This window comes from Falco cherrug, chromosome 5 (genome assembly GCF_023634085.1).
Source record: "Falco cherrug isolate bFalChe1 chromosome 5, bFalChe1.pri, whole genome shotgun sequence".
In the NCBI taxonomy this organism is placed as follows: Eukaryota; Metazoa; Chordata; class Aves; order Falconiformes; family Falconidae; genus Falco; species Falco cherrug.
The window spans coordinates 31618058-31644255 of record NC_073701.1 but is presented as its reverse complement, the minus strand read 5'-3'; the positions used below and the strand labels follow the sequence as shown (position 1 = coordinate 31644255).

Genomic DNA, 26198 nt, shown 5'->3' with positions numbered 1-26198 from the left:
GCAATCTGTTTGGGTGCATGTGGCAGGATAGGGAGCTGCTTGCTCTGTAACTGAACTTTCTATAGGGAATGCCTTCTTGCAGTGCATGGGTCCCACGGTGATGCCCGCTGTCGGGACACACAGCTAACCTGGCTTTGGGGAGACCTTCAGGTGTCATGCCCACTTACCATTAGGTCCTCTCCTCACAGTCAGAGGTATACCGTGGTGCTCAGGATAGCCTTAATGCTGGCACAGGGAATGCTCTGGAACTCCCTCACTTGTCTGTACCACGAATGGTGATCCTTTATCTTTACCTACACCAGCAGTGACTCCTGCATGTAGCTCTAGAAGCCATGGTGTGATCACCAGTAGCAATAAAGATATGTGCTGCCAGACAAGGCAGCTCGCTTGCCTTAAGCCCTAACGCACAGGAGCTCTGCATACAGCAGCCATTGTCATTCTGTGGCCAGCATGGATTTTTCTTCCTTCAATGAATGTTCGCTTCATTCATTCCTTACCTCTTTTTCCCTTATTAGTGAGGGGAACAGCTTTTTGGTTGGCCTGTCTCACGGTAGCAGTTTACTTAGCATCTGGGAGAAATCCTGAAGAAAAGAAAAAAAAAATCCATTCCAGGAAGCAAGACTTGTGTAACGAGCATGGTTTCCATATCTGCTCCCTGACTAGCATTTCAAATCCATCTTAATAACAAAGCAACTGAAGTCTATTTGCATTTTATAAAAACAAACCTTGAAATCCTAACCTCAGGCTTTGAAATAGAATCTAACAGCTCACAAATTCCATGTGTCATGCTAATCTGAAGGCTCTGCCTACCATAAACATTTCTGAATCCACAACTGTATTTAATGCTGCCTCTGCCACACTTCAGTGGAAGAGGAGAGAGAAAGGCAAAGCTCTGCAGCACTGAAAGTAATCAGCCTTAGAATAACCAGCCTCATATAATCAATCTTAATTGTAAAAATGTTTTCAAAAGAAAAAGAATAGAGTAGAAGTTTGTGACATCAACAACAGGATTATGTGGACATTGGATTTGTAAATTCTATTGTCTAGTTAAATTACCCAATTCCCTCCATCTTTCCAATGACAGATTTAGCCAATTAACAAGACCAATAAACTTTATGATGTGTAGATTAGGATTTCAAAATTGATTAAATAATGTTTAGGAGGTAAATGCAATTAGGCTACATCACAATCCTGATGGTATTTCTAATTAATTTGGAGCTTCAATGTAAAAGACCAAAGGCCAGACGCTCAGCAAAGCACAGCTGATAGTAAGATAATTAAGTTATAACACATGATGCTCTCTCCCGTTTGGCCTTAATCCAGAACCCTAGCTTTATGCTAGAAGAGTTACTCTAATTATACACTACAAAAGGAGGACATGTCTCTCACTGGTTCTAAGTCATGATATGCACCCTTAATCCCTGAATCCACAGAATTCATACACAGCAGAGAGTAAAGAGCATCGGTGCTGAGTCAGACTAGAAGCCCATGTTGTCCTCTGCGGTGCCTCTGAGAGTGCTCAGCAGCAGGTGACCGGGGACATCCCTGCCAGCTGGTTTCAGTGGGACTTAAAATTAAGAGCAGGCTTACTTACGTAGGGGCCTGGATGCCAAGGAATGGAAGGGCCAGGGTGCACAGGCAGAGACAACTGCAAACAGTGAGACTTCTGCAGCTTTGCCCTTTGCCATTTCCTCTAGGGAATTAAGATCAATCTTAATTAATAAGATTATGATATTAGCTTAAAAGCCTATGAAGCTGTAGAACTGGGTATTTCCACATTCAGCAGCCTGAGGAGGTCATTACCACAAGGTCCCTGAATGCCTTAAAAGCTGTGAGCAACTCCAAGGAGACTAGAAAACTTTATGTACACAGATCAGGCCCCAAACAACATGAAAAGATGGTCACCTATTTCCATGTACACCAGAGAAGCTGTAGTGAACTGTCATTTTTCTATGGATACTTAATAAACTAGGTGCTTGGCTTTGATTGTTGAAGAATGTTGTGGTTGCACTTTATTTTTTAGGAGGCAATCAGCATTTTTTCCTTTCTCCCACAGAAGCTGTTGATATCTACAGCTTAAGCACCAAAGAGGTGTGAAGATGAGAAAAGGGCAGGAAAGGACAGAGACGTATGTATAGCACATCTGCAAACAAAAATAAATGTATTTTTCACTTGATTGTATTGATATATCTGCTTACAAAGTTTGGGTTTCATCTTGTCCAGCTAGGTACATATAAGAATTATCAAGATTTCCCTTATAAGCAGTAGAGAAAAATAAACACCCCCAGAGGGCATTGTATCTCAGCACTGGCTGTACTTGAATGGGGTGGCTAACCCTTCAGAGGTGGGTATTGCTTTCTATAGAGAGATTTAAAAGGATGAGCTTAGACTGGGATGACTAGATTTTGGTTAGTGGGACAAACCCACCCAATGAGACCAAAAATATGAGCATTTTTCCTAAAGAACAAGTTGGTGATTAAAGTGAGCAGGAAACTGAGAAGCAGAACAGAGCCCTGCTGTAAGAATTATAGCTCATTTACATTTACCTTCCCATTCATTTGCTTGTTTGCAGCATTTAACCGCTATGTACTAAGATGCATCCAGGATCCTTACTCTATGTTGGCTAAGCAAGTTTTTGAGGTGAATGGGAATTTTTCAGAATAAGGATAAAGATAATACTAAGAATGCACATCTGGATTTCTTCCTGTGAGAAAAATAGGACGAACAATCTTACTTATCCTTTGCTACAACAGATGAATGTCATCACCCACTAAAACCTACTTACAACAGGACAAGTAAAAAGAATTCACTGCCTTTGAGCCGAGCTTAGACAACTCTGTTCCTGGAAGTAAAAGTGGCTTCTTTTAAGATTAATGGTGCATTCTGCATCCATCAGCTTAACACAGGAAATGGGAAAAAGGTTTTTGGAAAATAGCATCAGCCTTGGGCAATACGTGTATTTGGAAGGCTCTGTAACGTGACTTTGCTGAGACCTTGCTTTCTTCTTATCGTATTTACTCAGAGCTGCTTGATACTTTATTCTTCTTTTTATCCCGGCTCATTCTCGCTTCTGCTTTCCCCTCCTACATTCTTGTAGTGTGTTATTTTGGAGGTCAGGAAAAAGATCATGATGCTTCCAGCCATGAAACTGCTTGATGTGTGTTCATTGTACCTTCCTTTTTTATTTCCATCCTTCTCATGATTTCTTGCTCACCTGTGACTTCAGTCTCCAAAGCTTGTTTGGCACCATGAGGTCCCCACCTATCCTTAATCATGATCTTTGTCATATTGATTTATTTTAAAAATATAATGGTGATGCAAGCTTCTTTTCAGCTCTTTTTTAGAAAATTCCCTTTGGATATCCATCCTTGAAAACTATTTGTTTCATGATAGCTGGAATCCATCTGTAGCCTCTAAAGAAGATGAGCCTACTCCTACGCAATAAAACTGGTATTAAAAAGCCCTAGTGTAACTTCACTGATTTCACAGAATCACAGCAGAGGAGGAATTTAAATCCACTGGGTTTATGCTACTCCAGAGCACAACTTGGTGTAACTTGTTCGTTAGTTTCAAACCCCTGATGTAATTTGTGGCCTGTACTTTATGTATTTATCCTGAAAGACTTTGCCCTACCCAACTCTGTCTAGAGAAACTCTTTGTTTCAAAGGCAAAACTACTAACTAGTGCCATTTTCATGGGGAAAAGTCTTTCTAGAGTAATTCAGTGTTATCATTCTGATTTGAATAAGTTATCCAGCTGAAGACAGCCAAATTTGTTTCTGGGAAATCTTCCGGTTAGTAAGTCGCATGGATGTCGGTGACGGAAAGGTTGGTCTATTTTTTCTAAAGGTACTCACTGTAAACTCTTCTCCCTTACTTGTACAGCTGATTTACAAAGTGGCTGCCTGCAATAGCAAGGGCCTGATGGTGAGCTCAAAAGCAGATTGTTACGTGTGTTCTCAGGTATTTCTGTGGTGGAATACGCCTTTGTGTAATACAGAGCTACTGTATTACACTGAACTCCCAGTTAGAAGTAAACATGCACCTAAGAGACATTTTCTTTGTCATACCTGTTGGTCTGAGTTATTATGCCTTCAAACTTTTAAGACTTACATACGTATTTTTGCTATTGCCATTTAAAGGTGGTGGTTAAAATAAAGTACGTGAGGTGTAGAATAGCAAGTTTCAAGTTGTTATCTATTGACAAAGATTAAGATGGCCGTTTAATCTTAGAGACCCAGATATGCTCAGCAGATATGCATGGACTGACTCTGATAAGCAGGCAATGACTAACCCAGGATTTCTCTGTGATGTGAGAGCATCATCGTTATTGAGGGTGGAAGGATCCTATCTGCCCTGCTCTGCTCAGCCTGCTATGTGATAAAGAGCTAATGCAATCAAACTAATGCAAGTCAGTCTTTGCAGCAGATCCAAGGCAGAATGTTGGCAGCTCACTTTTTAGACATAAAGCATAAAAAATACAGAAATTTAGCAGAATGATGCTTACAGAACTGGCTGAGGGTGCTGTTGCTCAAAGATATTAAAGGAAAGGGCATTTTGCTATAATTTCTGAATTGGCATGAACTTAACCCCGAGTCCTTGTCAGTATTGCCTCCTGTGGCTGGGAGACTGGCGGCTGGGTGCAGAACGTCTACACTGGTGGTTCCCACACCCAGACCATTGCCACCAGCCAAAGACCTAAATCCCAGAGACCTTCATCAAGCACAATTCTGACGTGCTGCAGTGGTCCACAAAAACTGGCACCAACTCCTTATTGTTAAATGCTTTGGGACATCTCAAATATGAATGGAGCTATATAAAATTCAATTCTATTGTAAAGAAAACAGCTGTCATGAATTAAGGCTACATTCAGTTTTTGAGATGTGGACAACTGTCCAGTAGGGAATGAACAGAAAACTCAACTCATTTAACTTTAAAATGGAGATTTGTCTTCTCTTTCCCAGAAAACAGAACCCCAGGGATTTTAAATCTATAAACCACATATAGCATATCACCCAAACAATTTCTTCTGAGGTCTGAAAAACCCCTTGCTGCTAATTATTGGTTATAGATGGTTTGAAAGAAATATGTAGTTTTAATGCTGGGTTTAATTAAAATGCCTTTAATAACAGTCATGGATTTTGCAGCACAAGTGCTAAAAGGCCAAATCCTGCTTTTGCAGAGAATTGAGTTCAGAGGAACTAGATGAGCAAGCAGCCCAAGCCAGATTTGGGCCAAACTTTGCAAAACAGTTCTGCTTTTAATATGACTGAAGTCTGCTTTCCCAATAAGAACATTTTCTGGAAAGGAACAGATTTACTGTTTGAACTTTATCATTTCCTCGTCTTCAAAACAATAGGAGAGAAAAGGAACCTTTCCAATTTTTCACCCCTTTAATTAATAAGACATTCTTTGGCATATGACAGGAAAAATATGTGATGAATGTATTTGATAGGTTATGATTAATAGTGGTCTAGGGAGGTTTTAGAGATATGAGACGCCCCATAAACACGGAATTAATACCAAAGCGAACATTTTTATAATGTCCATTTTGGCACTCTCCCTGACCTAAGATGTTAGTAGCTTTATATGTAATTTAATTAATGCTTTAAAAAAATATAATGCAAACAGCTCTTTTCAAACCATAACAACCCATTGTATGACTTATGTGGGTTTGAACTGGCACAGTTAGTCAAAACATTCCTACTGCCACTTTATTTCCATAAACCATTTGTATTGTAAACTTTAACAGAAATTTCTGTGCCAGGTTTGAAGAGTTCAGGCAGAGGGCACTTTGAATATAGGGGCTGGATGTAGCCCGCTTAGCAAAATAATTTAATCATGTAAATAGTAATACTTAGAGAAAGAGAGGGAAGCTACACCAGTGGTATCTCTAACTTATAGCCAGAATCTGCAGCTAGATATATTATAGGAAAAATTAATATCTTTCAAGTCTGAAAATATTGGCCCTGACTTACCTCTCACACTGGTGGAAATTACAAACAACTAGTGGCATTAGTGCCAAATAATATAAAAATAAAGGGAGCTTTTGGCCTATTGTCCATCCTTTGCATTAAAGGCGATGTAGGTGATGTCTTCCACTTGGTCCTCTCTGGAAAGGTCCTCAGTCCAGAGCTATTTTGGGTACTCTGCTGAGCTGATGGTAGAGGCAGTCAACCATTGAAGAAAAGCCAGCTGAGACAAGTATGTGAAAACAGAAAGACGGTATTATACATGCTCAGTGGCTGCCACTGGAGCAAAATGCAGAAGGCGCGTATCCATGCAGGATGAACACCAAGCCCAGAGAGAGTCACTTAGTTTGAAACCCTGAGCTGGCCATGGAGTTGAGCTGAGGAGCACCAAGAAGAGGGACAAAATGCTGCATGCACTACAGCTCCTTCATTTCTGAGCACCCAGACCATGGTTATAAAATAGTAATATATGCATTAACCTTCCCCAGCCTCCAAAAGAAACAACAGAAGGGAGGAAAAATGGAAAGTTAGTACTGAAAACAGCCACCCAAGGGATGGTGCTGTTAAAGGAAGGATGGTTTCTGGTTTGGTTACTAAACCATCAATCTTTAAGGGACAACTGAGATGTCCAGGCTGTCCCTAAAAAATGAGGAAAATTAGAATATGAAGCTGAGGATCTTAAATCATGCTTCACCAAAAGTGTAAGATGCTTTGTCAAGGATGAGAGAACAAGGATATTGAAGGGGTTGTGGTGAAAAGATATATTTTTAGAGAAAAATGAGGTGGAGTAAGAGACCATGCCCTATGAGACCATAAAGCAGTAAGCAATCATGTAGCATCGGTAAAACTATTCAGAGTACATAAGTAGAGTATATTGTGCTATGCAAAAATATAGGATGAAAAAAATAAATATTTATAATAAGGATAAGGTCCAGGTTTTCCTGAGTATGATAGCAGACAATTTTCTTTATCAACTACGATAAAGTTCATTAAACAAGAGGGCATCTTAATTAGAGTTTGTTTTTATAAGTGATAAGAAATAAAAACTTGTTTCAAGTGGATCATGGGTTGATTCAGTTTAAATACAATTTAAGGATAAACAAAGGCAGTTTTATAATTAAGGTTTTAGATTTCAAATAGATAAAGACTGAAAAATAAAGGTATCTAATTAGTGAGCTATCCAAAAGAAACCAAGGACATGAGTGCAGAGGAAACATAGAATTACTCAGAGTCAGACAGATGAAGCTTATCTGGAATCCATATCATAAGCAAAGGAAAAATCTTTGTAAACTTGTGGGGGAGCACTCTGGACAGAAAGAGGTAAATAACCACCTTAATGAATATACTAAGATTTTAGAAAAAGCCTTTTCAGGAGGGAAAATTGAATGATCAGCAAAATGAACTACATTAGATGTCAGGAAACATACAGGTAAAGTGAGAATCAATGAAATTCAAGCTGAATTACGAAACTGAGACAATAAGCAAAAAGCTGTTTAACCATATCTATAAGACTAAAGAAAAAGTAAAGCCCGACTGGAGTGAAGATGGTATAGAAATCAATGATAATTCAGGTAGAGTTTCAAAATTCTTCCTTGTTTTTAATAAAAACAACAAAATAGGGTAAGGTGGGTAATGAAAGAGAGATCCTCAAACTGGAAATGTACACAGCTGAAGCTGAGGCAGAAATCTCTGGACCAGGCAATCTCTCTTCTGGAACTGTGGAAGAACTGGCATGAGAAACTGAGGATCAGGTAATAATTTTTGTACCAATTACATTAAATTGGCATGATGCATCACGGTTGAACATAGGTAAAGTAATGCTGCAGCTTGTGAAAAGATAGAAGTAGCCCACTGACAACTAGAGACTAACCTGACTTTGAGAGTATACAGAGTATAGAATGAATTTTGAAAGAAAGTATATGTAGAGAGAAATAAAAAAATTATATAAAATGCAGTATGGCTTTACCAAAACTGAATCATGTGAGAATAAGCAAGTATATTTCTTTGGTGATAAAAATGCTCTCCTAGATGAAGGAAGCACAGCTTTTTATCTAGATTTCAGGTAAACATTTGATATGAAGCCGTAAGGAAAAATGTCATGTTATGTGCAGAAGATGAGAATTAGTATAATAACTATAAGGTCAACAGGGAACTGCCTAAAGGGCAGGTCATAACAGACTCTACTGAAAGGGAAATTATCAGGTAGGAGGAAATCTATTATGTGATGGATTGACCTTATGACCTATTCACTTAATGGTTTCATTAGTGACCTTGGCATGGAAAATAGTAGCAAATGAGAGATACATATGATGACATAAAACTGGAAAGCATGAAAAGAACCGGAAAGAAAGACACAGGTAACCTTGGGGGCTGGTGTGCTAGAAGTGAGATCATGTGTAACAGAACTGAAAGCAACACCCTTGCACAGAGGAAGCAAAGACACAGGTCTGCCTCCATCTGCCAGCTACTGGCTAGTTTGAAACTTCAAAGACAGATAACTAGTAAGAAGCACATGGATACAGGTTGAATGTAGGCTATCTGCCTCCAAACCATGAATTTCTACTGGAAAGAAATATCTGCATAGGAGTGGACCACAGGATGGGGTCTGGGTCATCAACAGGATGTATCCATGGACAAACCCAGAAGCTACTGTGGTGAGTATATAGGGGAGGTACTTCCAACAGCAAGAGGAAAATAGTAACGCTTCCTAAGACTCTGTGGGAAGTCCACAGAAGGAATACCATTTTCTTTCCTGTTCATCTATTATCAAGAAAGAAGCATTGAAACTGAAAATAATGCAGGGGGACTTCTCAGAAGAGTGGGTAGACTACTTCCTGAGAAAATACAACAGGGCTTATTTAGGTCAGCAAGGTGAAGTTTGAGAAGAGGTAGGATTGTTTTCTCTAAGTACATTGGGGTGGAGAAAGGGGATCAGAGAAAAAGCTATTTAAGCTGAAGGACAGCTTTGGCACAAGAGCTGTGTACGCTGCCTCCTACTCAGAGCTGTAATTTTTTCAAAGAGTTTCCCACTAGCAGTATCTGAAGGAAGAAACCTCACTAGCTCATTATTAACCACTTTATGCAATGGACTTTACTTCCACCAGTTGCCTGATGTAGCCAGGCTGAGGGCTCACAGCCTGCAGGATCTCTTGCAGTCCTACACTCTGAAGTTGTAGCCAGATGCATCTGAGGTTCACTTGCACGGTTTGCCTTTGAGAATTTCAATATAACCAATTCCACTTATGACCCATCCTCATAAATATTTAGACACTTTGAAAATGCTGGCTTTGAAAGGAAGGCAGAAGATCTTCAGAGTGCTATCTCCACAACTTTGGCAGTATTAACCTCATCACAGGGATTTCAAGAGTTAATCAAGCTCAGAAACACTGAAGTTGAAAAAAGGAGCAAGGAGGGTGTGGGGCAGGAGGGAGAACTATCAAAAGAAGGCAAGTTAGGGTAAGACCTTACTGAGCCCTGTCCTTTCAAATTTCCTGTGCTTGACACATCATCAGGATGATGTCAAAGTGACTTAACCAGCTATGACACTTCATTCCAATGATGTGGCCAAGCAGAGGAAATTTGAAAGAATGTGGCTTATGGTACTGAAAACAATCGTTTAGAGAAATGCATGACTGCTGTTTTTCAATTTAAATGAATTTTAAGCCCTTTTTCCTGTCTCCTAAACACATATTGCACCACTTGAAATATTTGCATTGCTGCTGAGCTTGCCAAAGGTTGTTAAAATGGCTTTACTGTGATTAAAAGGCAGCCCTTAGTTTTGATGTGGGGACTTCACCATATTTTCTGTGGTGTATTATAGTATCTATGGCACTACATGCATAACTACTAAAAATAGAAATCTTAATTCTGTTTTTATTAATTTTAATACCATTAACTTGTAATAGTAGCACTGAGCAAGCAAGCTCTATGAGCCCAGAAGCCCCCGAGCTTACAGCACACTTGCCCGGTCACATGCCCAGTCACTGTGCAGCCCCCCTCCATACCCCTGGCCAAGCAGTTGCACAGAATCATTTCCAGGTGTGTTTTGAATGTCTCCAGAGAAAACGACTCCACAACCCCTCTGGGCACCCTGTCCCAGTGCTCTGTTGCCCTCAAAGTAAAGTTTTCCTCACATTCAGATGGAACTTCCTGTGCTGCAGTTCGTGCCTGTTGCCCCTTGTCCTGTCACTGGGCGCTGCTGAGAAGACCCTGGCCCCAGCTCTTGACACTTGCCCTTAAGATATTTGTAGATATTGGTAAGATCCCCTCTCAGTCTTCTCCAGCCTAAACAGGCCCAGCTCTCTCAGCCTTTCCTCATAAGGGAGATGCTCCAGTTCCCTAATTACCTTGGCAGCCCTCTGCTGGACCCTCCCCAGCAGTTCCCTGTCTCCCTTGAACTGGGGAGCCCAGCACTGGGCACGGCACTCCAGGTGCGGCCCCACCAGGGCAGAGCAGAGGGGCAGGATCACCTCCCTCACCTGCTGGCCACGCTCCTCTGATGCACCCCAGGGTCCCACTGGCCACCTTGGCCGCACGGGCACACGGCTGGCTCGTGGGCAGCCTGTTGTCCACCAGGACTCCCAGGTCCTTCTCCGCAGAGCTGCCTCCCAGCTGGTCAGCCCCAGCCTGTGCTGGTACGTGGGATTGTTCCTCCCTGGGGTCAGGACCCTACACTTGCCTTTGGTGAACTTCATTAGGTTCCTCTCCACCCAGCGCTCCAGCCTGTCCAGGTCTCCCTGAACGGCAGCGCAGCCTCTGGTGTATCACCTGCTCCTCCCAGCTCTGTATCACCAGCAAACTTGCTGAGGGTGCGCTCTGTCCCTTCATCCAGGTCACTGACAAGTCAGTCGAACAGGACTGGACCCAGCACTGACCCCTGGGGAACACCGCTGGCTACAGGCCTCCAGCTGGACTCTGCCGCTGATCACAGCCCTCTGAGCTCTGCCATTGCGCCAGTTCTCAGCCCACCTCACTGTCCACTCCTCTAACCCACGCTTCCTGAGCTTGCCTGTGAGGATGTTGTGGGAGATGGTGTCAAAAGCCTTGCTGACATCAAGGCAGACAGCATCCACTGCTCTCCCCTCATCTACCCAGCCAGTCATTTCATCATAGAAAGCTATCAGGTTGGTCAGGCATGATTTCCCCTTGGTGAATCCATGTTGACCACTTCTGATAGCCTTCTTTTCCTCCACATGCTTAGAAGTGACATCCAGGATGAGCTGTTCCATCACCTTTCCAGGGATGGAGATGAGGCTGACTGGTGTGTAGTTTCCTGGGTCCTCCTTCTTGCCCTTTTTGAAGACTGGAGTAACATTTACTTTTCTCCAGTCCTTAGGCACCTCTTCTGTTCTCCATGACCTTTCAAAGATAATGGAAAGTGGATTAGCAATAACATCTGCCAGCTCCCTCAGTACCCCGGGGTGCATGCCATCGGGGTCCATGGATCTGTGGGTGTCAAGTTTGCTTAAGAGATCTCTAACATGATCCTCCTCAACCAAGGGAAAGTCTTCCTTTCTCCAGACTTCCTCTCTTGCCTCCAGGGTCTGGGATTCCTGAGGGCCAGCTTGGCAGAAGGTGTTCAGTAACTTTGCCTTCTCTGTATCCTTCATGACCAGGGCACCCACCTCATTCAGCAGTGGATGCACATTTCCCCTGGTCATCCTTTTCCTGCTGATGTACCAGTTGGTACTGGAGATGATGGGCAATACCCACTTATCTGGCCAAATACTGTGTCAGAGCCTGAGACAGCAGGGACTGCCCCTAGGATGCCCTAGCAGTTGTCTTTGTGTAGGCAACTCCAAGGTGACTGTGTCCCACAGCAGCAACTGGCCTGGCCACAGCCAGTGCCTGCCAGGGCAGCTCACCTTGTCTCACAGCCCCCACCCTGCAGCAATCTCCACTGCCATGAGGAGGATGGGGAGACGCTGAACACAGTGGCTTTTTGGGGGTGCCAGATGTGGTGGACAGATGCTGCTGTCTCCGTCTCTCCCAGATCCTTCTTGAGAACTTTACATTAAAATTTCTTCTTAACCTTGAGCGGCAGTGTGCCTCATGACAATATGGTATAACATTTTCCAGAGCACTGAAATGTCTTGGAAACATCATTTTCAAAAGAAAGCTCATTTTCAAAAATGTCTTAGCCACGAATAGGCTTCAATAACATGAGTCACAGTGTCTCAGCTCCCAAGGCACATCTGAAAACTCTAGCTGTGCTTTCATGGGTAATAGGAGAGAGCAGATTGTTCAGACGCCTGTTGAGAGAACGTGCGGTTTATCTGTGTTTGGGGATACTTAGCCCAAATCTGGATGCAGTAAAGTAACTTCTAGGAAGAGAGAGACTGTTACACCCAAAAACATATATCAAAGGAAACCTTATATATCTCCAAAAACAACTGGTAAGATTTCTTTTGGTCCTGAAAAAAAAGCTAGATAGATTTTAAAATGTTATGGGATAAATTAAAATAAAACAACTAACATTTATTTTTGAAGGTGGAGAAAAAGGAAGAATGAAATGCTCAGAAAATCGAATACTTATGTGACTCGATCTCTAAAACACACAGCAACTATATCTGTTAAAGAGGTCTGAGGACAAACACAGCTTCAGTACTTACACCTTTCTTAGTTACAAACAGATAGCTTTTATTTAAAGAGCGTGAATCCTTTCTTTGCTTTTGCCAGTCTTTCTTTGTTAGATGCTGGTTTACAGTTTCACCTTCCACTGCTGTTTTAAGCAAGCAAAGCTTTATCTTAAACATGGTACATAATATGTTCTGCCAAGCCTTAAATACTTGAATTCATCTTATCTTTATGGTGACAAGCTTACATTTGAAATAAAGTATCAAGGCTTTTCAGAGTAGAGGCATTTTCAGATAAAAGCTGTTGCCTTTTTACAGCAGTTCTCAGCTTTTATCATTTGAAAAAGAGAAATACCTGATTATTGGTTAGCAACAGCTTTTTCAGGAATAACTGTTGTGGAGAAAAAAAAAGCCAACTCTATAATTTTACAATCTGACTCAAAGCATTGTTAATTTGCATAAAAAGTTATGTGATTGCTGAAACCAAATGGACACCACACACATGTGTCATCTGTGTTTGAAGTACCATAAAACTCCGCGTTGAGAGGAAGGAGGGGAAGGAAGCAACACAGACCAGTCTAGGACTAAGAAGAAAAAACTTTTTCCCATGTAATAACTTTTACAAATGGTATTTGTCGATGTCTTCCTTACTCATGTACGCTCACTCCCACATGAACTGTAGCTATTACAGTAGCCAAGAGCTGTTGGCCAATTTATCTTTCTACCAAAAGGGGTGTGATGTTCGATTCCCATAAAATCTGTTAAAAAGATGCTGAAAAGCCAAGTACTTAATAGAATGATACTTCCTTCTGAGAACACAGCCCTATCTTGGTGGCAAAGACCATTCCATCTCTCACCAGCCATATAGCAGCAGATTTGCAGTGCTTACCTGGCATAGGCAAAACAACATGCTGAAAAACATGTTGAAAAACCCAGGTTTTTGTGTTCAGGTAACACTAAAATGGGCTGCAGGTCTTTCAGTATGTCTGAGGTAAGGTCTGGTACTTTGTACTTTGTAAGCACCATGAGGACAGTGAAGATAAAAAGGATCCTGTTAAGCACGTGCCGTAGAGAACACGAACTTTCTAATGGAACTTTCTTTTTCTTAGAGGGTGTAATGGTATTATTTTGCAGTAATATTTTGCCAGGTAATTCTTTCATAACCCCATTGACAATTCTTTCATATAGGTGCTATAGAAGATTGTAAGCCTGACACAACATCTTTTAAAAAGAATTTGTGAGGGAAGATATTAACAGTTTTCCAAGCTTTTTCACTTCAGAACTCAGCTATGATGCTAATTCAGTCATAAAAATGCAGTGGAAACTATGTGCAACACGTTTGGTTTCAATTGTCTGTTGATTTCACTTGATTTATATAGATCAGATCTTTGCCAGTGACAGCAAAGATATTTTTTTTACTACCAATTGATGCCTTACACTAAGTCCTCAGAGTTTGTGTCAAATTTTAACTTGGTTGGTTTTAGCCTTGTAAAAAAAGAGGAAGAAAAATGTTCCAAAATCAGCTCCCCCAGACCTCCTTGATCTTACCTAACGTTTTCATATGAATGCCCCTGTAGGTCTCATGATCTCATTATTCATGAGCAAAGATTTATAGCATCAATTTTATTTCCAAATATGTCGAAGTGGAAACTAGCATTTCAGGCCTCTTAAAACATTAGAAGAAATACGATGTTGAGAAAGAGGTGTAGGAGGAAAGGTAATAACAGAAGTCACATAAAACCCTGGGGAAACCCTGATTCCTTCAAGAAGCAGTATCTTTTTTTTTGTATGGAGCTTCATGTTAAATGAGATATTTGAAAGGAATTCCATACTGGTATCTCAAAGGGATCTGACCAGACATAAACATGCGATTTTGAAATGCTGCTGAGCTGGAAGGAAAGACAAGACCAGCACATCTGTGGATTCTGTAGAGACCAAGGAGCTTTGGGCGTCTATCTGCAAAGTATCTGCTGTGCACTTTTGTTTTGTTCCTTATTTCAGTCTGACACAGCCAAGATCCGTGGACAGGATGCATCTAGCTACTGGGTGACATAAGACTAAACTTCCAACATAAAACTGTTATTCTCACCCATATAGTTTTTTTAAAAAAAGAAAACAATACTTTTTCAGTGGAAAAGATTAAGAAAGAAACATGAAAACAATTATGTTCATAGTCTGCAGAAAGTTATATGCCTGCAAGCATAGTGCGTAACTGTTGTAGTCACGTCAGATAACCCCCAGACCAAAGAGTGACATCCTGCTAAAATAGTTTACTTTGCTGGATGTCTCCTCTGAATTCCCCCACTTTCTCTCTTTGTCTTATGTTTCTTTCCTCCTTATCTCTAATCTGATTGTTTTTCTAACCTGCTGCTGTTCAAATGGCTATTTTGAATGCTATTTTGCCCTTGTTCCCCATGCACTGGTGTCATAACTGGGGGACTCTCATGCTTGCACTTAGAAGCCACTTCTTGGGCTGCCGCAGTGTTTTTAAACCATGACAATCTTCTACAAACACCATTAAGAACCATTATTCATACAAATACTTTATCAAACCAGAGTTTCTAACATGGTCTTAGATTTCCACAGCTGCCACATGATGCATAAATCACACAGAAAACAGGTTTGTAGCAAGATTCACAGTGATTCCCTTTTTTTTGTCAGCTTTTGGGCCTCTGGGCGCATTTTATACAAACCTATTTCAACCACCATATTTATATTTACAAACAACAGACCCTAAAGAAAGCAAAAGAAGCTGCTTAATAACTGTAGTTTTTAGGCAGGGAAGGAAGCCATCAAAGATATCCAACAGTTACACACCTCATTAAAGGCCCAGTGGAGTCGGTAATAACTTTTTCTTTTGATCCATTGGGCATCGAACAAAACCAGCACCCAAGGAGGAGCAGTCAAACGGGATTTAAAAAGTCTGTTAGGGAAAAAAAATGCCCCTAAAACATGTTAATTCCCCATCCCTTTGTGGACTATGACCTTGCCAGAGCCCTTCTGCTGCTTCTTCTTTAGCCCCACTAAATCTATTCCATCTCCTTTCAGTCAATGACACTGAACTGAGCTGTGTGCCAAGGCTGTCTAAATTGTCTTTCCTCTTTGCATGTGCAGAGCAATTTCCGCAAGATACGGTTTTGCTTAGTGCCTTGCATGACTGGGGATGGAACAAAAGAGGAATTCTGTGAGCTTTTTTGTATTAAGCACTAATCCACAAAGATATATCTATAATCTTTATACGAACAGCCCTCTCCTTTTGATCGTAACTTAATGATGGCAAGTATTCTTTTTCGGTAGGTCAAATATGCTAGGTGATGCTTCAGATGTTCTATCTACTAAAAAAGAAAATGCTGCCAAAGGTTGCTGTTAAAGGTGAATCATAGGAAGAGCAAATTCAATCCATTCAACGCTGCATGTAATTACTACAGCAAGGATTTAGGATGCCATGCAGAAGTACTGTTGTCCTAGTTGGACAGCCTTTGTAATGAAGGTGGGAAATGAAATCAGAGTAATCTGTTTTATATCAAAAAGGCATATTAGTTGATAGGAAGCATCAAGATAATCTCTACTATATGTAATATCAGCCTTGACACTAGCCGCTCAGCAAGTGATACTTCAGCCTTTTAAACTCAAATTGGTCGAATGTGGAGATGGGAAGACATCCTTCCTATGAAGGAACCCAGGGAAAAGCTGGAGGAGTAAACTTTCTACCCTTTCCTCCTTTCTTATCTCAGTATAAAAAGGCCTTAGAGACTTGGCCAGTCTAAAATTACTTGAGCAAGATAAGAGAGGTAGAGGTCAGTAAAGAGAAGACAATTTGGTGGGATGCCATGAGATGAGTGTCAGCTGCTCCATATGGGAGGAGCATGCACTCAGGATGAAGAGTCGAGTTTGGCTGTATGCATGTTTGTTCAGAGAAATTCAAGACGAAGGAGGCTTTTTAGGTCACATAACCCAGAGAAAAGAGTTATGGCAGGGTTTATTCCTTCATCCTACTACCACTCTTGGATGAGCCAGTGGCAGAGTGTGTTACTCAGCAGGGTATGGTGCCACTAGCGCAGCTAACAGTGCACAGCCAGGGGAATATATGGGTACCCTATCCAGGGCACAAAGAAGAGTTAAGCAACAAAAGCACATCCCTTTTGCAACCAGGGTGCATGCTCATGCTAGTTTAAACCTACCTTACTTAGCCAACTCCACCCAATATACCTCAGTGTGAGCTTTATCCTGAGCCATGCAAACCTCCCGAGAACCCCTGGGACACCCTTGGGCGTACCAACATCTGTACTGCCCTGCTGATGTTGCCACCAGCACCTGTGTGAGAAGGATTCATGGGGAGGGGGCAGCGGGGAGTGTACCTGCTCTTGCTGTAATCCCAGATGTCTCAGCAGTGTGGCTGAAACAAAACAAGCTCTCACCTTTTGGTCACTGGCAATCAATTCGATCAACGTTTAGTGTGGTTGCTTCTCACAAATTGGTATTTTCTCGGGATGAGTAGATAGACACATATGCACAGAAGAAGCAAATAGCTTTGCACTGAAGAAACCATCATCACTGACTCCAAGGGATGCCCACATAGTTATACTCACACAGTGGGATTTATAGAAACTGCAGTAATATGATGCTAGCCCCACTTATCTGTGAGGAATGAAGACCTGACAAGCAAGCCCCACCGCTTGCACTTGCCCAGCTCCTAAGTGAATCGTAGGGAAGTGCCCATCTTTGCTAACAATTCATAATCTTGACTCTTCCACTGCAGCCAGAGTCATAATTCTTCAATTTCACAAACTAAAGCTGGTTTTATCTCTTTCAAAAGACAGGCAAAAGACCTGCTTGCTTTTTAGCCAAGAGTCTGGCACATAATTCATCTCGGTTCATCTGGGAAACAGGTACAGTTCCAGCATCTGCCTGGGGACATTTGTGTGCATGTTACCCACCTCCCTGGGTGAACCCAGGTGTCCAACCCCTCCTTTTGGACTTGTCTTATTTTATTTAACTATTTCAACAGTGTTTGGGCACAGGAGGAGTGAACGGCTCCATATCCCCATGGTTTTATAGCTCAAATGGATGGGAAGAGGTGGGGTTCCACACCCACACTCAAACCCATGCCTGAAGAAACACCAAAACCACATGAAAGAGGAGAAGAGATTACTCCTACTCCATTAAAATCTGAATTACTCTACATGAAGTGGAACTTCAATGTTCCACACTAGCGTGTATCCACAAAAGACCTTGTAGTGGCTCCAGCTCAAAGGCAGGTCAGAGCCTCTATCAAGGAGATAAGAGATACATGGCCAACACCCTCTGAAGGGAGTTGGATCTGCCTGGCTAAGTCCCGACATCATCAGGCTGTTGATGAAAAAGGAGATAAATGCGTTCCTCTAAAAAAGTAATTGGATCTAAGGGTAAGCAGAGTATGACAGTTTCTGTTTTAAAACAGCCACAAATTGCACTTTGTAGGGTACTGTAATGATTAATTCATTGTTACCTGGCATCTTCATGTTAAGATTGAATGCTTTCCTAAAAGATAAGCCCCAGAAGCCACTGCACTAATGCTTTTGAAAAGAATAATTTCCTCTTTTGCACAATTTTCTGGATTCACAGCTTATGCTGTACCAGTCTTCTGAGCAGCCGATCGCATTGATGCCTTGTGGCCTTAACAGCTATTAAATATCTTCTAAAAGCTTATTGATAAAATATTAACCACATCTCATACCTTGTGTATTCAAAAGGAAATTCAATTTGACAAGTCTACTTAAAAATAAATAAAGTTTCCACTTTTACACAGTGCCCACACAGACTAGAAACTCCTTCAGATTTTTGTGTAAGTACATATGAATTATTCAAGAAAATGAACAAAATCTGATGTTCTCTGATCCTTCTCTCAAGAAGCTTTAAATATAAAAATTCCCTTGCTTCCTCAGAGTCACTTTCTTTTTGGTTTTTTTTTAGGTTTTTTTTTTTTGAGAACCACAGTTCCTGCAATGCAAAATCATTGTAAAGTACAGACAGTCTCCAAAATGAACAAGAAATGTGGTGAAATGTCTTCATAGTTCAAAATACCACTATTAGGCAAAGGACCCTTGTTCCATATGCCACTGCAAATAGCAATTAGTTCAAGTAGAAAAGATTACAACCAGGTGCAGGTTTTGAAGTGACTTTTGGCGGGAGGAGGGAAAGGTCTCTTTGTTAATTGTCTGTGGTAATTCATCAGGCATCTGAGGAATTTAGGGATATTCAACCTTTTGTGCTTAGCCAACAAAATACAGCCTACATGGCATCTGTGAACTGGGTGGAGATACAGAGCTTACTGGTGGTTATCAGTACACTGAAGTGAAGGATGACGTGAGGAAGAAGCATATGCTATTTTTTTTTTTTTTATAGCACATCTATTTTGCAGGGGCTTTGTTGGAGGCTCATTAAGAAGAAAGGCAGGACAAGCCCCTCCAGTGTGGGAACCCATGGACAAGCTCCACTTGAGGGCCCATGGCAGGCAGCAGGCAGATGAGGTTACTGCAGCAGTTCCCTCAAGTCTTGCAGAGCTATAAATGACATTCAGAAAATGACAAAAAAAGGAGACTAACACAACAAAGTGTGCCCCTGGGAAGAAAGATACTCTCAAAACTTCAAAAGCCTCCTTAAAAGATTGGATTAACTTCTTCTAATCCTTTGAATCATGGGTAGATATGAGTTCAAAGGACTAATGTAATTTTATTATTACATTTAATCAAATATTTAAGTTAAGAAATAGGAACTGAGCTAATGGCAACCTTCTCTTATCAGCTTCCAACATCTGAAAGCAGGAATGAATTAATTAAGTAAATGTAACAAGCTTAGGGGTATAACATACAGCAGCAGCTGAGTCAGCTTGACCATCGGCCAGTTATTGGGGTGAGATGTGCAGTTCAAGTACTACCAGGTGATTCAATGCACATATCTTGGCACTAACAGATAAGCCAAAAGGGATGCCCAGAGGGAAATAGTGTCATAAATTGGCAAGGCAAAAAGTCATTCACCAGCTTAAACAAAATGCTGTCATCAGGGAAGTTGTGCATTTAATCCATACAGCAGAGTAGGCTACCCTACCAAATGGAAGCAGATTTTGCAGGTTAGCTTCTCATTAAAGGAGAAATGTGTTTTGCCAGGTCCAGGCATATTTTATGCAACAGGCTTACATCAGGCTGTGTACTCCAACCCCTCATTTTCAGGAGTTTCAGCTCAAATACCAGTTCCAAATAAGAACCCATTGGCCATTATAAGAGAATTAAGAGTACAGAGTGTGTATTCTTGCCCTTTTCCATAGCTTCCCACAGGCAAAGATTTCTTCACAAGTGTGACAATAACGTAAAATTTCTTCAAAGCTTGTACATTCACTTGTATCATGACAGGAAATTGTAATATATCACCAGCTCCTCCATCATAATATATGTCCAAATGACATATGACTGAAGACTTTTCTATAAATTAACTATAGATGAGATGTGACTAAATTGCAGTGTGTTTCATCTGTGCACAGACATTTAAGTCAGTACAGTTTAAGAAAGGAAATTCCATTCTAACAGTGCAGGTTTCAGCACAAGCATTTTTTCTTAGAAGACAGGTAGAGATCTTCGGAGGTCGACAACCAAGTACAGGAAGGAAGGAAGAAATTACCTAAAAGATCAGGGTACATTATTGCATATTTTCAATTCAGTGGGAACCTAAGTGTTGCTGAAGGAAAGGTAAAGTGCAATATAATTTGAATTAATCATTCCAGGGGCTAGGGATTTCTTTTGTTTGCTAGAAAATTAAAGCTGCAGAACATCTAGAAGGGAAAGAAAAGGAATGAGTAAATAAATCTGATTCCTGTTCTGTTACCTCCTTCAACTATCCAAATTTGGGAAATGCATGGAAATGTCATGAACAACAACAACCTCAAATGAAAACCAGCTTAATATCCATGAAGAGAAGGCACTGGCACTATGCTGACTGGATGAAGCCATGTTACCCAGGTCTAGCACAAGACCAAGAGCTAGAAATTTCAGAAACACAGAAGAAAAATTTTCCTCTGCTTCAAGCCCACATTTTAAACACAAAACCCAAGTAACTTCTGGGTTTCCAGCTTTTGCATTGTTCCCTGGCTGTTTTGGGTTTTTTTTTGCATACATTTGTATGTGTGCACATCATTTAAATGTTAGTATTCCCTCTGATTTCATCCTTTCTCCTACATAGTTTCTGCAGAAAAACCAGGCCATTGACTGCATGACTCTCAGATGTTGCCATGGTGATGGACCATGATGTCAGAGACACGGGATTAGGAGTTCCTGGCATCGCTGAGCTAAGGGAGAAGCCTGGCTCAGAAGGAGAAAACTCCCATCCAAACAGCTCTGACAATAGAAACAGGAATTTCAAAAGCAGCTAGCAAAGAACCCTCAGTAGTAAAGTATCCCAAAACAACCAGAAATTCAGTGTCAAAAATCTGTTGACTGAGAAGAATCCCAAAACAATTGGCATGGGAATTAATCATTAAAATCAGTCGAGCAAAGCCAGTGTTGTGTCAGCAGTAACTGTGCCATTAGAATCAAGATAATTTTACCCTTTTACCAGTAAAAGGAAAATACAGCTTCTTTAAGTAAATTATACAATGAGTGTTTATTTCAGCTCCACTGGTAAAGAGCTGAGTGCAATTTTAGGTGGATTATTCCCTTGGATGAAAAATTCAGAGTAGAAAAGACAATGTAGGAAGTACGTGTGTGAGTGCGCTTAAAATAATCAGACACCTCAGTTTATATGTGTGGGAATACTGTGCAAAACTGCAAGAGGTAACAGGAGATTTGACAATCAAAGCCCACTCCCACAGTCATTACTTTGGAACAGGAACAGATGTCAGCAAGTGAGTCGGCGGCCCAGCTTTTAGGGACCGAGACAGGACCCTCCCCAGCCCACAGCACAGCTTATCACAGCGCTGGGGATGAGCACTGCTGCTCTCAGCCAGCCGCCAGACCTCTTTCTTGGGGTGGGCGTGCAGCTGGCAAGGGGAAATCAGAAGAAATAAAAATAAAAATGGGGAAACAAATACAGGGAAGGAAAGAGCACAGGGGTCCAGAGCAAAAGTTGAAACTGTGTCATGTGTTATATGAGGGCGGCTTGTAATGAAATGAGCTGGCTCCTTCTCTAACCTTGAAAAGAGGGAACTGGGAGCAAAACGACTTGTTCCTCCACTCCTGCTTGGGTGGCCTTGCTCCTTCTTGCCGTTGCTATTGCAATGGCTAACCTACCTACGTGCCAACCTGACACACCAGGATGCCTCTAAATCAGAAGAGCTCTGTCTGCTTCCTGGACAGGAAGCCTTGATGACTTGTGTTGGACAAGGACGTGTGATGAGCTGAAGGACCTCAAGCAATATATTTTGATGGAAAATAAATAAACTGAAGGATACACACACACCCCTCCCCCGTTATGACTTCAAAGGTAACTTTAAAAAACAACACAGGAGTCAGCGCCTCTTCAGCACTGCGCTGTGATTTAAGGCATGTCTACACTCAGCAGGGAAGCATTGAGGCAAAGAACCCTGAGCTACCTATTTCCAGAGCTGAATGCTATATAATTAATAACTGGCCTTGCCTCGAAAAAGGGTGCAACCCCACATAAAATCACCTATATTGCAGCTGAGACATGAGCCAGTACCTTTGTGTGTCCCCACGTTGTGCCATGGAGATGTATCAGCCTGTCAAGAGGTTGCCCAGGGCTCTGTGCCCTGCTTTGTGGGGTGGACCTGCCTGATGAAAGAGTTATGAAACAACTGTTAAAAATTTGTGCTTTTGGAATTAAAACTCTATTTCACTTAACTAAATTCCAAGCAGACCAGCCTTTATTATATTTGGTACGGATGCTTTAATGACTTCTAAATTATTTGAACTGCTGGTAGTATTTTTGTGTCTGTTTTTGCAACACAGAAACCCTGGGCTATAAAACAGAAGCTGTGACTCTAGTGGACAACATTTTCCTCAGCATTTGTACTGCTCCTTTCAGTGCCAGTGAACTGTGAAGAAGCCACAGTCCAGATTAGCAGTGAGCCCTGTACATTGTTTTCTGCATTGTCTCTTGTGGTATTTTAAGCATCTGATGTATAGAAGAAAATCACCCATGTTGCTGGCATGCACCTATGTGTTGTTGCTGATTCTTCCCATTTTACTGATAGTACTTCATATTTCCCTTACACATGGAGGAATGGCAAGCACAGAAAATTATTTTAACATTAACCCCCACTCTTCAACAGCCTGGCTCCTTCTCAAGTTTGCTGGGTTTTTACTTCTGCCACTCCCAGCACAGCACTCTGCAGAAATGCAGTTGATGCAAAGAGCTGGCTGCACATTTAAATGAAAGCAACAGTGTGGGGAGTCAGTGCAAAGTCTTCTTGACCAGAATTAACCCACCAACTCAGTAAAGTGGGATGGGGACCCTTCAGAAAGGACTGCTGGGTTTATCTTCAAGGATGTTGTTCCCTGAAATAGTAAGGTGCTTCTAGTAGCTTCTGCCTGTAGTAAATGCTGCCACATGGTACCAGTTATGTCAAAATTGTTCTTGAAGTTGTGGTTGCAGAAAAAGCACCTATTCGTTCGTATTCATGTATCTTTTCAAACGGTTTTGACCTAGCCACTAACATTTTTACTGTAGTTCCCTGAATAACTTAATCGTGCTTTGTAATAAATATGCCTACAAGTTACTGGAGAAATGCTGTGCACCTGCAACAGGCCACAGATGAGTGTACAGGACAATCAAGTTGTATCTTCACAGCTGAAATGAATGAATTGCAGAGATTCCAGCACTAGAAAGTACCTACAAGGAAAAAAAACCCCAAAACTATTAAACCATTATAGCCAAAAGCAAGTGAGAAGGAATTTTAGTGACATTGGAATACATAGCAGTCAGAAGAAAAACAGTCCATTTTATCAGAAAAGACTTTGCTACTGACATCTGCCTCCTCTAACACCTTGCCGTATTGAAAGCAAGATCAAACCGGAGACCTAAATTCTTGTTAATTTTGGATGTACTGATTCAATGTCTTTAATTCTCACTGCAGGGACAACACAAGTTTGTTTCTTGCAGAGTGCTTACCATCTGTAAAGCACCTTGTACTGCACAAAGGTGAGTAGTCACTGGGCACTCTTGTGCAGAAAAGCTGATACCATGTGCAGCTGCTTGTTTTGCTCCTGGTCACCCACAGTTCCCAGAAAAATACACTCGGGTATTTTGAGTCCCTGATTAATTCCCATAATGCTCCTAGGATGTAAAGTGCGTCAGACCTCAAAGTTCAGTGCAAGTGCAGTTAAATTCAGGGAAACTAAAGCAGAGAGATACATGGTCTGATCCTCAAAATTACTGGTAGCTATCTCTAAACTTGATTAATTTCATTATTAATTATGCTCAGTTCCTTTAGGAATGCCAACTGTTGTGCAAATTGCTCAATGCTGTTAAAAAACTCAACTAATTGATTCTGTTTATCAGATTGATTTCTGTCATATTCTACTATAATTGAAAAAAACAAAGTTGCTGGTGGTCTTCTTGGCTTTGATAACCTAAAATGTAATAGCAGATAAAAATAAACAATTATCCTCACTAAAAGTTTTGAATAGATTAAGTATAATATTCGGGAATACTTCTTCTTGGGTAGAACTCTGAAAATGCATCACAAACACCAAAAATCACTGATGCTAATAACCCTGCCACTGTTTCAGCTGACTAAAAATAGAGGCCTGTGACAGGCTAAGAATAAAAATATTCATCTGGAAGTTTGTAACTCTTAGTCATAGTTTGATTTCTTAAATCTATCTTCAGTGCAAAAAATGATTAATATAAAAGCAAACCCAAAAATAAAGTTTTGGAGAGCTATGAGGATATATTATAGACAGCTTCAGTAGGTGTGTATTTCTGGTCTAGTAAAATCATTACACTAAATATTTAAGACAGTAATTGCATTTTTGCCGGTGTGTAAAGATCATAATCAGTTATATTTAATCTACTCTTGAACTGTGCATTGTCTTCTAGAGGATTTACTTACAGCACTTCAACCACCAGCCATCACAAGGCCAAAATAGCTCATTCCCAGTGAGACCCATTAGGTCCTTGGCACCAAGGGTCTCATCCTGCAAATCTGCTGCTCCTGGGCCATACTGCCTCCTGGCAGAGACATCCAAGCCCTGCCTTATCCTGTTCCCAGCATATCTCGACCTCTTAGTGTGGCATTTACAGTCTGTACAGATCATATGCTCGGTAAGAGGGCTGAGGCAAACTCTTCTGTTCCATATCCCACCACAGTTCCTTGGGTCCTGCAGGAGGAAAATCTCATTCTCCCGACCACCCAGGGAGGAAAGCAGGGAAGGCAGCCCCGGGGTGGGTGGTGTGGGGAAGGATGTGCAGCTCCAGTCCTTTTGGGCAGCCCCACTAAACCTGTGCCTCTGGGGAAGCTGCCAAGGGCCACGAGGCAGTTGCAGCTGGCAGTAGCACAAATTGCTTGGGACTGCTTGTCCCCTGCCAGGGCAGCTGGGGCCAGAGGAGAGACTGTCCTTGCTCATGTGACATACCTCATCTGGAAAACACAGTCTCTATTAGTTTTCTCTTCTCTTCTGCTACCTTATAGCTATATATATAATATAATACATATATAATACCTATAGCTATTGCTATACAATCAGCAGACCAACTGCTGCATTTCTATTTACCAGGTATGGGCCAAAGCTCCACTTTCCCCCATTCAGGATCCCATTCCTTTGGGTTTTGTTCCCCACTTCTTTTGCCAATTGCAACAACTTATTTTCTAGGGGACACTTTTTCATCCCACCATACTTCACAGATCTCACAATCTGATGAAGTTCAACCTCCCTAGGACACAGTTAAAAGTTAACTGCCCCCTTCTTAGCTTTATTCTTCTTTACATTTTGGGGGAAAGAAAATGCTCATTTTTCTCCCTAAATCAACGAGACCTCTTTAAAAACCTGGGGTTAGAAATTCCAGCATGAAATCTTATGCAACAGTCAGGGAAGGGTGGAGATATAAATATCATAAAGTACAAATTCATCACTGAATCTGGAGCAAATCCACAAATTTAAAAGCCGATGGGACACTCAAAGTAGAGATAAACACAGATGGACAGCAACAGTGCCAGAGAGAAGGATTAGACAGGACCCATGAGTGACATTAGGGAATGGTCAGATCAAGGCAGTGCATTTTACTCCCACAAACGTCCTTGCTTCCCACCTCTTCCAGTAAGACAAGGTAATAAATTTCTTACCCCCCACTAAGAATTCTTGCAGCAGAGACCTTTTAAGGGTGCAGTCAATATGTCCTGCCTGGGTTTGTGCTTCTGGCATGTCCCTCTTTAGAAAACTGACCACTCCATGACCTTCCTGTGCTCTTCCCGCTTGCTGTGTTGTCACTCGGCTGTGGGCAATGCCAAAACTTCCTCTCTGAACTGTGTCCTAATTCCTGTGACTACCCTGGTCTGCTATGTGTCCTCTTCTAAAAAAATTTGGTTCTTTGGACCACATGTGCATGAGCTTGCTCTTTGGAATAAATTGTTTCACTGCATGCAAGGAGATTGCATGCAAAAATTCAGTTCTTCCACTAATGAAAATGTTGCTGTTGGTGACTCTACCTGGATAGCACCCTTCAGT

The 26198-nt window shown here is 41.4% G+C and overlaps 1 long non-coding RNA gene across 1 annotated transcript; it reads right to left on the bottom strand.

The window, feature by feature from the left end:
• Nucleotides 1-479: 479 nt before the first annotated feature.
• Nucleotides 480-25906, bottom strand: LOC114017968 (uncharacterized). Its single transcript, XR_003563333.2, has 4 exons — nt 25817-25906; nt 23246-23364; nt 22213-22304; nt 480-581 (listed from the first exon to the last, which is right to left on the bottom strand). It is a non-coding gene; the product is annotated as an uncharacterized LOC114017968 (long non-coding RNA).
• Nucleotides 25907-26198: the final 292 nt, after the last annotated feature.